The following is a 14,032-nucleotide window of genomic DNA, read 5'->3' on the forward strand; positions in this document are numbered from 1 at the left end:
ACAAGACCATGAGCTGACTGTGGCTCAGACCATGAGCTTCTCCTTGGAAAGTTTAGGCTTAAACTGAAGAAAGTAGGGAAAAGCACTAGGCCACTCAGGTATGAATTAAATCATATCCCTGTTGAATATACAGTAGAGGTGACAAATAGATTTAAGGAATTAGATCTGATAGACAGAGTGCCTGAAGAACTATGGACAGAGGTTCGCGACATTGTACAACAGGTAGCAACCAAAACCATCCCAAAGAAAAAGAAATGCAAGAAAGCAAAATGGCTGTCTGAGGAAGCTTTGCAAATAGCTGAGGAAAGGAGGGAAGCGAAAGGCAAGGGAGAAAAAGAAAGATACACCCAATTGAATGCAAAATTCCAGAGAATAGCTAGAAGAGATAAGAATGCCTTCTTAAATGAACAGTGCAAAGAAATAGAAGAAAACAATAGAATAGGGAGGACCAGAGATCTTTTCAAGAAAATTGGAGAAATGAAGGGAACGTTTAATGCAAAAATGGGCATGATAAAGGACCAAAATGGCAGGGACCTAACAGAGGCAGAAGAGATTAAGAAGAGGTGGCAAAATTACACAGAAGAACTATACAAGAATGAGCTTAACGTCCCTGATAATCACAATGAGGTGGTCACTGACCTCGAGCCAGACATCCTAGAATGTGAAGTGAAGTGGGCCTTAGAAAAGCTGAGCAACAACAAAGCTAGTGGAAGTGACAGTATTCCAGCTGAGCTATTCAAAATCTTAAAAGACAATGCAGTAAAAGTGCTACACTCAATTTGCCAGCAAATTTGGAAAACTCAACAATGGCCACAGGATTGGAAAAGATCAGTTTACATTCCAATTCCAAAGAAAGGCAGTGCCAAAGAATGTTCAAACTATCGCACCATTGCACTCATTTCTCATGCTAGTAAAGTCATGCTTAAAATCCTACAAGCTAGACTTCAGCAGTATGTGGATCGAGAACTACCAGAAGTGCAGGCAGGATTTCGAAGAGGCAGAGGAACTAGAGATCAAATTGCCAACATACGCTGGATCATGGAGAAAGCTAGGGAGTTCCAGAAAAACATCTACTTCTGCTTCATTGACTGTGCTAAAGCATTTGACTGTGTGGATCATAACAAACTGTGGCAAGTTCTTAAAGAGATGGGAGTACCAGACCATCTTATTTGTCTCTTGAGAAACCTATATGCGGGTCAAGAAGCAACAGTGAGAACTGGACACGGAACCACTGATTGGTTCAAAATTGGGAAAGGAGTCCGGCAAGGCTGTATACTGTCGCCCTGCCTATTTAACTTATACGCAGAGCACATCATGAGAAAGGCAGGGCTAGATGAATCAAAAGTTGGAATTAAGATTGCCGGAAGAAATATCAACAACCTAAGATACGCAGATGATACCACTCTAATGGCAGAAAGTGAAGAAGAACTAAAGAGCCTCTTGTTGCAGGTGAAGAAGGAGAGTGCAAAACCTGGGTTGAAACTTAACATTAAGAAAACCAAGATCACGGCATCTGGCCCTCTCAATTCCTGGCAAATAGATGGGGAAGAAATGGAGGTAGTGACAGATTTTATTTTCCTGGGCTCCAAGATCACTGCAGATGGGGACTGTAGCCAAGAAATTAAAAGACGCTTGCTCCTGGGGAGGAAAGCCATGGCAAATCTAGACAGCACACTAAAAAGCAGAGACATCACCCTGTCAACAAAAGTGTGTATAGTCAAGGCTATGGTCTTCCCAGTTGCAATGTATGGCAGTGAAAGTTGGACCATAAGAAAGGCTGAGCGCCAAAGAATTGAGGCCTTTGAACTGTGGTGCTGGAGAAGACTCCTGCGAGTCCCTTGTACCGCAAGGCGATCAAACCAGTCAGTCCTAGAGGAGATCAATCCTGACTGCTCTTTAGAAGGCCAGATCCTGAAGCTAAAACTCAAGTACTTTGGCCACCTAATGAGAAGGAAGGACTCACTGGAGAAGAGCCTAATGCTGGGAAAGATCGAGGGCAATAGAAGAAGGGGACGACAGAGAATGAGGTGGCTGGATGGAGTCACTGAAGCAGTAGGCGTGAGCTTAAATGGACTCCAGAAGATGGTAGAGGACAGGAAGGCCTGGAGGAATGTTGTCCATAGGGTCGCGATGGGTCGGACACGACTTCGCAGCTAACAACAACAACAACCTTGCTAGCCTCCCTAATTATTTATTAGCAATTTGAATAATTTACACAAATAATGAACAAATAAGTTGTGACTATAGCCTGCGGATAGCCTTGGGTTAGGCTGAAACAGGAAAGAAGATTTAACTAGCAAGGTATTCAAAAGACTTGACAAATACTTAACACATATAACACAGGAACATGAATATTTTGTTTATAGAGGATATGCTCAGAATGTCCCCAAAGTGTTGCCTTCATGATAGTATCAATTATGACCTTGAAATCAATAAAGGCTGCATATAAATTCAAGAGAAAGTGGTTTGTATATTTATCCGCCATATGTTGAAGCACTAGGCAGTGGTCTATGGTAGAACACCCCAGTTGAAACCTTGCTTTCTATTACCCAGGTTTAGATTCGATAAATTCCTTGTACATGGTTTGCTAATAATCTGCAGAAGACTAATTGGACTATAATTAGCTCCTATAATCATTCCTATCAAACCATTTATCTTTTTTTATTCCAAAAGCAAATCAAAGAGCATAATAAAGATATTTGAAATTTGAAAGACTCATTGCTTTTCTGCTCCATTTTGCCTTCTTTTTTATATAGAAATATAAGCATATATGTAAGTTGGATGCAGACATTCTAATATGTTTAATGTTTATTTCAGTTCCATTCTAAAGTTCAAGTGGTGGAGCCCTCTGCTTTTTTTATTATTATTATTAAAGAGTTTTACAAAAAAGATTTTACAATACATATCCCCAAAACCCACCCACTCCAAACCACCCCACTTCCCCCCCCCACTTCCCAGAGCTAAATACAGGGTTATAGATATAATAATCATATTCTAACTAAAAAATATCCATAATATAAAATTAACCAAATTCATAATGTGCTTTAACTCCCCTTTAACATAGATACATACAAAGTACTAACACTAAAATTAATAACAATATCCCTCTAAAATCTACTCATAAGCTAAATGGAACTTTTTAGTCCCATATTTATTCTGAATATAATCTATCCATCTCCTCCAAACTGAAATATATCTTTCTTGTGAATGATCCTTCAAATAAGCAGAAATCTTGGACATTTCTGCAAGATTCAAACACCCATTTAAACACCCATTCTTCTATAAAAGCCCTCTGCTTTTTAAAAAAAAAATTGAGAAAGAAAAATAGCAAAAAGAGAAGTCAGAGAAAAAGGAAAATACAGAATTATGACTTGTGTTCTTTTACTGAGTAGTTTCCATCTTTCCTCTTTAATCCCTTTTAATCACCAAATGTGCCCATCATCAATTCAGTCTTTTCTTCTTTTTTAATGAAAACCTATATAAGGTATCCAGTTTTTTCAAACTTCCTTATCATTTTCCTCCCTGGCCAAACTGATCAGTTTTGTCATTTCCACATATGTGTGAATTCTACAAATATCACAGATAAAATATTTTTGGAGTAATTATAGCATGTTAAGCAGATAACTAGTTGTTATGATGAAAAAAAATGAATTCACAGTGGAAAAACACAACAGTCAAACCTCTTCTTAAATTGACTTTCATCAGCTCTGAAATATATTCAGTATCTCTGTGACTAAATCTCTAATGCCACAGCCCCATGATGTCTTTACAAAAACTCTCCTTTGAAAGATTGGTTCTGATGCACCTGCTATTTCATATAGATTGTTCTCTGTTAATAGTCCCTTTACGATCAGTTGTTTTTTCTGTGTAAAGAAAGCACAAATTGATCAAAACATAGTGAGCTTCTGAGATATACAGCTCAACATTTTTTTTATTCCATACTATATACAGTTTGAGTACTTGCTTTGTCTCTTTTTGAATACATTCATCATTGGGCAAGATATTTGATCTTTAAGGTTCACATTTCTGCATGAAATTATTACTAAAGAAATATAAAGAGGGCCCTTCTTCTATATAGAACTTCAGATGAGCCAGTTTAGAATTGATTCTTCAAAGAATATAAGTTGCCAATACATAAATTTGGTTTAGAAGATTCATGCTGAGGAAACTGTGACTTGTGTCTTTTATATGTTCAGTGTCAGCATGCATAACATGATGATTCCTGCTGAGAGTTCCATATCTCTTCCTCTGAGAATCCATTTCTGAGATGGAAATTACTTCCAGGACACACACACACACACACACACACACACACACACAGAGAGAGAGAGAGAGAGAGAGAGAGAGAGAGAGAGAGAGAGAGAGAGAGAGGGGATGATAGATAGATAGATAGATAGATAGATAGATAGATAGATAGATAGATAGATAGATAGATAGATAGATAGATAGATAGATAGATAGATAGATAGATAGATAGATAGATAGATAGATAGAGAGGCAGGCAGGCAGGCAGGCAGGCAGGCAGATGAGAAAGATAGAAAAAGATAGAGAGGCCTATTAAAAGAAAAAATGCAACAAAATATCTGTGTTGACAGAAATGAAAGTAACAGTGCTATTCACAAAATAATTTTAAAAAGAATAAAACCATTGTTAGGAAATCACATTTAAATAGTAAATATACCTATTGATCTAAATGTATTCTAAGTAAAAGCCATGTTTTGGGAAACATTTGGAACTTTGCAAGATACTTATTCTGGGTAGACACCTAGATAAACTTCATATCAAAAATGATGGACAAAGGGCTACATTCAATTATTTATTTATGGTTGTCTTTGTGTGCAGGGATTAAAAAGATGACAAAATTTGAGTGGATTATTCCAACAGATTCTGGGTTTTGCTGTTAATTTTAAAGACATACTTACTGTACATATACACATACAGTTGGGTGATTGTAGTGGAGTGATTGATACTGAACTAGGAATGGGGAGAACCAGGCACAGAAATCATCTGAGCAATGTTGGACCACTTATTCTCTCTTAGCCCTAGTTAGAAAAAAATCAAAAACATCAATTTATCATCCTGCACTGGACCTAGGCAGTAAAGAGCCCTTCATTTTGTGGTGGATTAACAAAAATTACATGATTTCTAAAATTACCGAGCTCACATTATAGTTTTCCACCACACATTTTGTCAAAAAAACCCAGCTTTTTATAACTACTATTGAAAATCACATTAAAGATTTCAAATCTACAAACACTGATTGTGCTTTCTAAAAGAGTAAGATACAGTATTTCAATATAATTCACATTCGATATTCACGTTCTTTGTAGTAACTTATGATTAAACCTCTATTACTTGAATTTAAGAACAAGTTTCCTGGCTATTTTTCCATACTTCCTTTATTCACAGAGGATTAAAAAAAAGCAAATTCACAAATGCACAGATGAGAAGAATAGAGGAAAAAGTGTTTGCTGTCTGTTATATTAGTGTAATTTTCTGGACCAGCTTCTTTTTAAATAGATAAAAGTACCTGTCACTACTTTCATTACTTTTGTAGAATAGGATGAAAATAGCAAGGGGACATTAAATGCACCTAGCTTTAACTGGATATCTTTCAAGACTTAACTGCAAAAATGTCTTGAAGTATTTCCCTGATTTTTTTTTAAGGTAGAACCATCAGTAATGAGGAAAATTCTACAACACAGCAGCTTCTGGCCAAGAAAAGAAGCTATGTTGTGCTGAACAAACATAAACAACATTAGTTCAGCTTAAATCTAATTTAAACTTTCAAACCAAGCTCTTACTTTTTTAATTTTTTGTTCTATTTATTGTCTTATCTGGACTCCTATGTAACTTTGCCATATCTGATGGAGAAGCTGGTTCTACTGGGAAGGATGCCCTTAACAGTGGTTCCACTGAGGACAAGATAATAAGAAATAAGAATTTGACTTATAGATGGCATTTGGATCCCAAAAAGCTGTCTAACATGTATCCTAACCTACAGTCTAAATGCTGGAGATGTGGTAGTTTAGATGCTACTTATTTTCATATGTGGTGGACTTGCAGAAATATAAAAGCTTTTTGGATTAAAATTTGGTGGAACATTCAAAAGATTTTTTAAGAGAAAGATAAAGTTTTCTCCACAATTGTTTTTATTGGGTATTGTTGTAGATTGTGATGTTAAAGAAACCAATTTGATGTTGAATTTGATAACAGCAGCACGGTTACTGGTGGGACAATATTGGAAGAAGGATAGTTTGCCTACTATAGAATAATGGGTACTTAAGGTATTGAATCTTGCAGAAATGTCTAAGATTTCTGCTTATTTGAAGGATCACTCACAAGAAAGATATATTTCAGTTTGGAGGAGATGGATAGATTATATTCAGAATAAATATGGGACTAAAAAGTTCCATTTAGCTTATGAGTAGATTTTAGACTGTTATTAATTTTAGTATTAGTATTGATTATATTTTTAAGTTATTATTATCATGTTTTTAATAATTTGTATGTATCTATGTTAAAGGGGAGTTAAAGCACATTATGAATTTGGTTAATTTTATAATGGATAATTTTAGTTAGAATATGATTATTATATCTATGACCCTGTATTCAGCTCTGGGAAGTGGGGGGGGGGAGGGGGGTGGTTTGGGGTGGGTGGGTTTGGGGGATATGTATTGTAAAAACTTTTTTTGTAAAACTCTTTAATAAAAAAACGAAATAAGAATTTGACTTATAGATATGTACCTTCCATTTCATAAATGTTTAATTAATGTTTGCAATGGTGGCAAATATCTGAAGCTCTCTAGGATAAGGTTCATTCTCCGAGCTTGGATTCCAAATGTTTCATTACCAGGCTAAGTAACATCTTCAGCTGAGTTTAGGGGATGTCATTGTCAGTGTTTTGTTTATAAGGGCTTCAGGTGTGGGTGTGTCAAGTGAGGGTCTTGTGATGGGGAAGTTACATCAGGACAGAGTCACTGGGAGGTGAAGTGCTAGTTGTTTGTGGGGGTCTTACGTGGGTTGGTTGAGGGTTGGTGCTGTCTCCGGTTTTATTGATGTATTGGCCTTCAATCCACTCAGTAATGAGGTTAAGTAAGTAGCTGAAAGTGTTGACTTGTCTAGTCTTGAAGAATGATTGACCTAAGAGGGTGTGCTGGGCTGGCCAGCCTTGAGTCAATGTCTGGAATTTTGACAATGATGTTAATCCCAGGTGGGCTGCCAAGAGCAGCATAGACTAGCAAAGAGAGAGGAAAACAAGTGAAGTTAAAGCTTGTGGCTGCTCCCATTTAATAATCCAAAACTGAGAAAGTGAAAGACAGCCAAATCAATATTAGACTTGCAACTCGAGAAACTGAAGAAAATCCACTATATGGTTGAAGTGCTTTAAAAAACCAGAAAGTACTTCAAAGCTGTGTGATTCCCTTCACTTTTTTTTAAAGCGGGGAATGCCGTGTCATTCACAAATCTGCACTAAGAAGATGATTGAAAGATTTATCAAATTGAGGCACCGTTTTGTGTCCGTGCACTACCAAAGGGCACATTTTTTTTGGTAGTTTTGACTTGTATGGGAAAAAGGCATATGATACTAAGCTCTTTTTGATACTAACCTCCATTCTACTTCACAATCCACTGAAAATGGAAAACGCTACCCTGCTTCCAAAGGACTCGTACATATTCCTATCTACATATTTACTGCTGGATATGACATCTGAATGAGTAGCTGGGTGAATTATCATCTTTGTCCTGGTTTGGTCAATATTAATTATGTATATATAATAGAATTGATTGGATTAAGATGAGTTACATTCCAAATAGGGATAAGAGAAGAAGTTAGTGACTTGAATTGAGGCTGGAAAGGAGTATGATATTTACAAAAAAAGGGGGGGAGGGAATCAGATAGAATTGGAGGTAATTTAGAAATGCATATCTCTTCTTGTCACATAGTAGGCTATAACAGCTGGGTTGTTATACCACTTCACTTCTCCCACAGGCTATGAAATTCTATCCCACTAGGCTGTATGACTTGTTGTCAAAGATTAGACATTATTGTGACTGTGGTGGATCTTTTTCCTAAAATAGATTACTTCATCCCTTGTAAGGGTCTTCTCTTTCTTTCAGTGCTGCAAAACTGTTTATTGAACATTACTTCCAATACAAAAAAGGCATCCTTTTTTTAACATTGTTTTCAAGACAATTGGCTTGACTTGAATTTCAAACTAAGTTTTAGATAGTTTATTAGGTTGATATGAAAGAAAGAATGGATAAAACTCTTAAGTGTTCTTAAGCAAGATAGATGATTCACTGGGAAAAATAGATTGCTTTGTAGATGTCATGGCTGTACAGTATCTATAGATTGTTTCAAGAAGTCAGCTACTGATTCTGAGGCATCAAAATTTGGGTTGAAACCATAGACAGGTTACTTATGGGTGTGGTATACTTATCAATAGAGGAATGATTGCTAGGTTGCAATACTCAATTTTACTTAGGTCAACAATAAAAAGTCCTTCTAATGGCTGGTATTCACTTTCTAGATGGTCTGGCCAGGGTTCAATAATCTTTGAAATCCTATTTAACTCTACACAAAGTTGTTAGAAGATGTTACTGCTGATTGGGATGAACTAGTTTCAATATGCTTATAGTACTTTGCCCTATATTTGCCCTCGATTTTCATCCTGGGCCAAAAATGGAGACGTGGTAGAGGCTTTCTAGGTGGTAAACACAACCTGATTTAATCCAAGCAAGATCAAATCATAGCCACTCAAAAGCTTACTGACTTTGGGGCTGCACCAAGTTTGCCTTTTAAAAAGTTAATACTCAAACAGGGGAATATTTGTAGCTCAGGGTTGAAATGAGGGGTCCTGGGGCTCTCTGAGTTTGATTGTTTTCTTGTAGCTGTCTTATTCTTGTAGCTGTGCTCATGATGATGTTACCTAGTTTGGGTAATGAAATATCTGCAAGAAAACAATCAAACACAGAGGACACCAAGGACCCCTGAAGGTAATACTCTCCTGAAGAGAGTAAATCTGCAAGGTCTACTTCGATATATTCCTACAAGAAAAGCAAATATAAGCCAATCCTGGTCTTACCTACAGTATAGCAGCAGGCATTGATGTCCTTGTTGTTTAAATTGTCCATTCATGTCCTTGTCATCTAAATGAGCAACATTGCTACTGCAAGTAGCACTGGAAGTAAAGAAAGGAGAAATCAGTCCATTCCAATTCCTCAGAGGCCCTGCTACCTCCTTGGTGCTCCCTCTCTCCAACTTCTTCTGCGTCCTTCAGAAGACTGGCTTCCACGAAGAAGCAACCATGTGTTCTTCCTCGTCCCTCTCTCCCATCCATTCTCAGTTGCTACAGCAGATGGGGCAGGACATTGGTACATAGTGTCTCTCACCATCTCTCTCCAATTTTTGGAACTAGAGAGTTCTAGTTCTAGTTAAGATCTGGATAATTTTTTAACACTTTACACCCAAAGCATGAGGAGGCCAAGCTTTGAGTGAAGGAATACCTAAGTACAAGGCTATTTTATGTAATCCATAGAATTCAGTTACAACAATCATCATCTCTCATCATTGACCATGCTAGCACTGCCTCTGTCCTACTTTGCAGTATTGATAAATAGATATTAATAATAAGGGTAATGTAATATATTTGGTTTAATTTCCCAAGATTCAGTTAGTATGATTCATTTCCCCAACTTAATTTAGGACATCATTTATCTGATTATTTATTTTTTCACACTTTTGAGCCACCCACCTCCCTCAGACGGGCCTCTGTGCAATAAAATATGAAAATATGAAAACAGTATATAAACATTTAAAATTTAAATGGAGGAAAGGATGATTAAACCCTATTAAAATTAGTTTAAAAGTCCAAGGGAGGGTCATCAAGAAGCCCCGTGTCTATATGCTCCTCTGAGCTCCCCACGTGAGATTGCAGGACCATGTTTTAACTCCTTTTTGGATGGCCAGAAGTGTGGGGAGGGCAATGCAAGGGGCAATGCAGAGAGGTCTCTCTTCCTAGACCCTGTCAGTCAGAATTCTTTAATTCATGAAGTGGGACTGACTGGGAGGGATGGGCTGATGTAATGAGATAAGGACAGTTCCATAGGTAGCCTGGCCTCACGCCATATAAGGCTAATATTTAATAATAATAATAATAATAATAATAATAATAATAATAATAATAATAATAATAATAATAATAATAATAATAATAATAATAATAATAATAATAATAATATATAAAGTTGGAAGGGACCTTGGAGGTCATCTAGTCCAACCCCCTGCTCAGGCAGGAAACCCTATACCATTTCAGGCAAATGGCTGTCCAGTCTCTTCTTAAAAACCTCCAGTGTTGGAGCATTCACCACCTCTGGAGGCAGGTTGTTCCACTGGTTAATTGTTCTAACTGTCAGGAAGTTTCTCCTTACTTCTAGGTTGCTCCTCTCCTTGACTAGTTTCCATCCGTTGCTTCTTGTCCTGCTTTCAGGTGCTTTGGAGAATAGCTTGACTCCCTCTTCTTTGTGGCAGCCCCTGAGATATTGGAACACTGCTATCATGTCACCTCTCACCCTTCTCTTCATTAAACTACACATACCCAATTCCAGCAACCGTTCCCTATATACTTTATCCTCCAGCCCCCTAATCATCTTGGTTGCTCTTCTCTGTACCCTTTCTAGAGTCTCGACATCTTTTTTACATCGTGGTGACCAAAACTGGATGCAGTGTTCCAGGTGTGGCCTTACCAAAGCATTGTAAAGTGGTATTAGTACTTCATGTGATCTTGATTCTATCCCTCTGTTAATGCAGCCTAGCACTGTGTTGGCTTTTTTGGCAGCTGCAGCACACTGCTGGCTCATATTGAAGTGATTGTCTACTAAGACTCCGAGATCCCTCTCACAGTTACTACTATTGAGCAAGGTACCACCTATACTATACCTATGCATTTGATTTTTCCTGCCTAAATGTAGACCCTTACTTTTTTCACCATTGAATTTCATTTTGTTAGATAGTGCCCAGTGTTCGAGTCTGTCCAGATCCTTCTGTATCTTAAGCCTATCTTCTGGAGTATTGGCTATTCCTGCCAGCTTGGTGTCGTCTGCAAATTTGATGAGTTCCCCATCTATCCCCTCATCTAAATCATTGATGAAGACGTTGAAGAGCACTGGGCCCAGAACAGAGCCCTGGGGCAACCCACTACACACTTCCTTCCATGTAGATGCAGTTCCATTGAGGACCACACGCTGAGTACGGCCTGTCAGCCAGCTACAAATCCATCTGGTGGTAATGCTATCTAACCCACATTTTTCTATCTTATCAAGTAGTAGGTTGTGATCTACTTTATCAAATGCCTTACTGAAGTCCAAGTAAATTATATCTACAGTGTTCCTCTGGTCTACTAATTTTGTCACTTGGTCAAAGAATGTAATAAGATTTGTCTGGCATGATCTGTTTTTGACAAACCCATGTTGACTTTTAGTGATGACTTTGTTTGCATCAAGGTGTTCGCTGATTTTTTGTTTGATTATCTTTTCCAGAATCTTCCCAGGTATTGAGGTCAGGCTGATAGGTCTGTAGTTTCCTGGATCTATTTTTTTCCCTTTTTTGAAGATGGGAACTACATCAGCTCTCTTCCAGTCCTCTGGTAGTTCCCCAGTGCTCCAGGATCTTTGAAAAATATAGTTCAGTGGTTCTGAGATCACATCTGCCAGTTCCTTGAGAACCTTGGGGTGTAATCCATCTGGTCCTGGTGATTTAAACTCGTCTAGGCTGGACAGGTGCTCACTTACCATTTTCTTGCCTATCTTAACTTGCGTTTCTATTCTGTTTTTTATGGCACTGGTTTGGGTAGGTTGGACTGTTTTTCCCCTTTGTGTAAAGACAGATGCAAAAAACGAATTAAATAGTTCTGCTTTCTCCCTATTGCTTGTCACCTTCTTGCCACTTTCCCCCACTAATGGACCAATCATTTCCTTAACTTTTTTCTTGTTTTTTATATGTTGAAAGAAGCTTTTTTTGTTATTTTTGACTTTGGTCGCAAGCCTTAGTTCATTTTGAGCCTTAGCTTTCCTCACTTCATCTTTGCAGGCACGAGCTATTTGCTGATATTCTGACTTAGTTATGTGCCCCTCTTTCCAATTCTTATACTTGTCCTTTTTATCTTTCAATTTATCAGAGAGTTCTTTATGCAGCCATGCTGGTTTCTTTTGAGAGCTGTTATTTTTCTTCTTTGTTGGTATTGTACTAGACTGGGCCTTTATTATCTCACTTTTCAAAATTTCCCAAGCTTCTTGAGTTGTTTTCCCCTTTAGGATTCTCATCCATGGAATTCTTCCCATGGTCTCTCTAAGTTTATTGAAATTAGCTCTTTTAAAGTCCAAGACTCTTGTTTGGCTGTGTTCTATTGCTTGTGCCTCCAAAATGTTGAATTCCATTATTGCATGATCACTTCCCCCCAAGGTTCCTGTGGCTTCGACACCTTCTATCATTTCATCTCTGTTAGTGAGAATTAAATCCAATATGGCTAATCCCCTAGTTCCCTTCTCTACTTTTTGGGAGAGAAAGTTGTCTGCTAGGTTTGACAGGAATCTGTTTGATCTTCCACTTGGTGCAGAGTTTGTCTCCCAGTTGATATCAGGGTAATTAAAGTCCCCCATTACTATTGTGATGTGCTTCTTACATACCTTAGTTAGCTGACTAGCAAAAACTTCATCTATTTCCTCTGCTTGGTTGGGCGGCCTATAGTATACACCTATGGCAATGTCATTCTTTTCCCCTTTTATATTGACCCAAATGCTTTCAGGTTTACAGTTTTCGTCATTGTTGTGCTCTATTTCTGTAGAGATAAAGTTATTTCTTATATAGAGAGCAACTCCTCCTCCTCTTTTGTTTAGTCTGTTTCTTTTAAATAGTTTGAATCCCTCTAGCTGTGTGTTCCATTTGTAGGTTTCGTCCCACCATGTTTCCGTAATGGCAACAATATCATATCTGCCCTCATTTACCTGAATTTCTAGTTCACCCTGCTTACTGTTCATACTCTGTGCATTAGTGTATAGACATTTGAGTCCTTTATGACTGACACTGTGTTTACTTGCTGAATAACTTGTGTGGTGCCTGGCTTCCCCTATTTTCTTAGATTGCCGGGGACAGTGATGTACTGTATCAATTAACTCACTATCCCCATTATTTAGTTTAAATGTTCCTCCAAAAAAGCTGTGATTTTATTGCCAAGTAACTCAATCCCTTTGTTTGATGGATGTAGACCATCTCTTTTGTACATTTTTTTTCATTGGACCAGCTACTGACATCGTGATTAATATATCCAAAGCCTTCACCTTTAACACCACTCCTTTAGCCACATTTTGAATTGTGCTATAGGCTGGCCTTTTCCATTTTGCTCCTTATACACTGGTAAAACCTCTGAAAAAGTAAGCCTACAGCCTATTCTGCTAAGTTTCTGCCCCAAGCTCTGGAAATCATTCTGCACAGAGAGTACATCTTTTTGGGACAGATCATTAGTGCCAAGATGTACAATAGCCTCCACATCACAGTCCTTGCTGGCATTCTTGATTATTTTGGAAATACGCTTCTTGTCCCTACTGGCAGTAGCACCTGGAAGACACCTGACCTCTTTCAAACCCTCTGTGTCCTTTCCTAAATTTACATCCCTTATAATTGAATCACCAACCAGAAGGTGGCTTCTCTTTTTGGATGCCTTTCTGTTCTTGCATGACTGGTGTGTAATACCAGATTCACACTTCTCCCTGTTGAAAACAAGTTTTTCATCTTGGACCACGATCCCCTGCTTATTTGAGTTATTATCACAGATACCTTTACCTGTCTCCTTAATGTCCTTATTAAGGTCAGAAAGGGCACTGTATCTGTTGTGCAGGGACACAGCGAAAGCTTTGGGTTTATGGTTCACAGATCTTACCCTGCCAGATCCCACGGTTGTCCACACTGCCCTTCTCCTGCAGGATCTTTGTGGTAGAGGGGGCTGATAGCACGGAGGCTCAATAGGGTAGAAGG

This window comes from Vipera berus (assembly GCF_964194415.1).
Source record: "Vipera berus genome assembly, chromosome: 4".
Taxonomy (NCBI): domain Eukaryota; kingdom Metazoa; phylum Chordata; class Lepidosauria; order Squamata; family Viperidae; genus Vipera; species Vipera berus.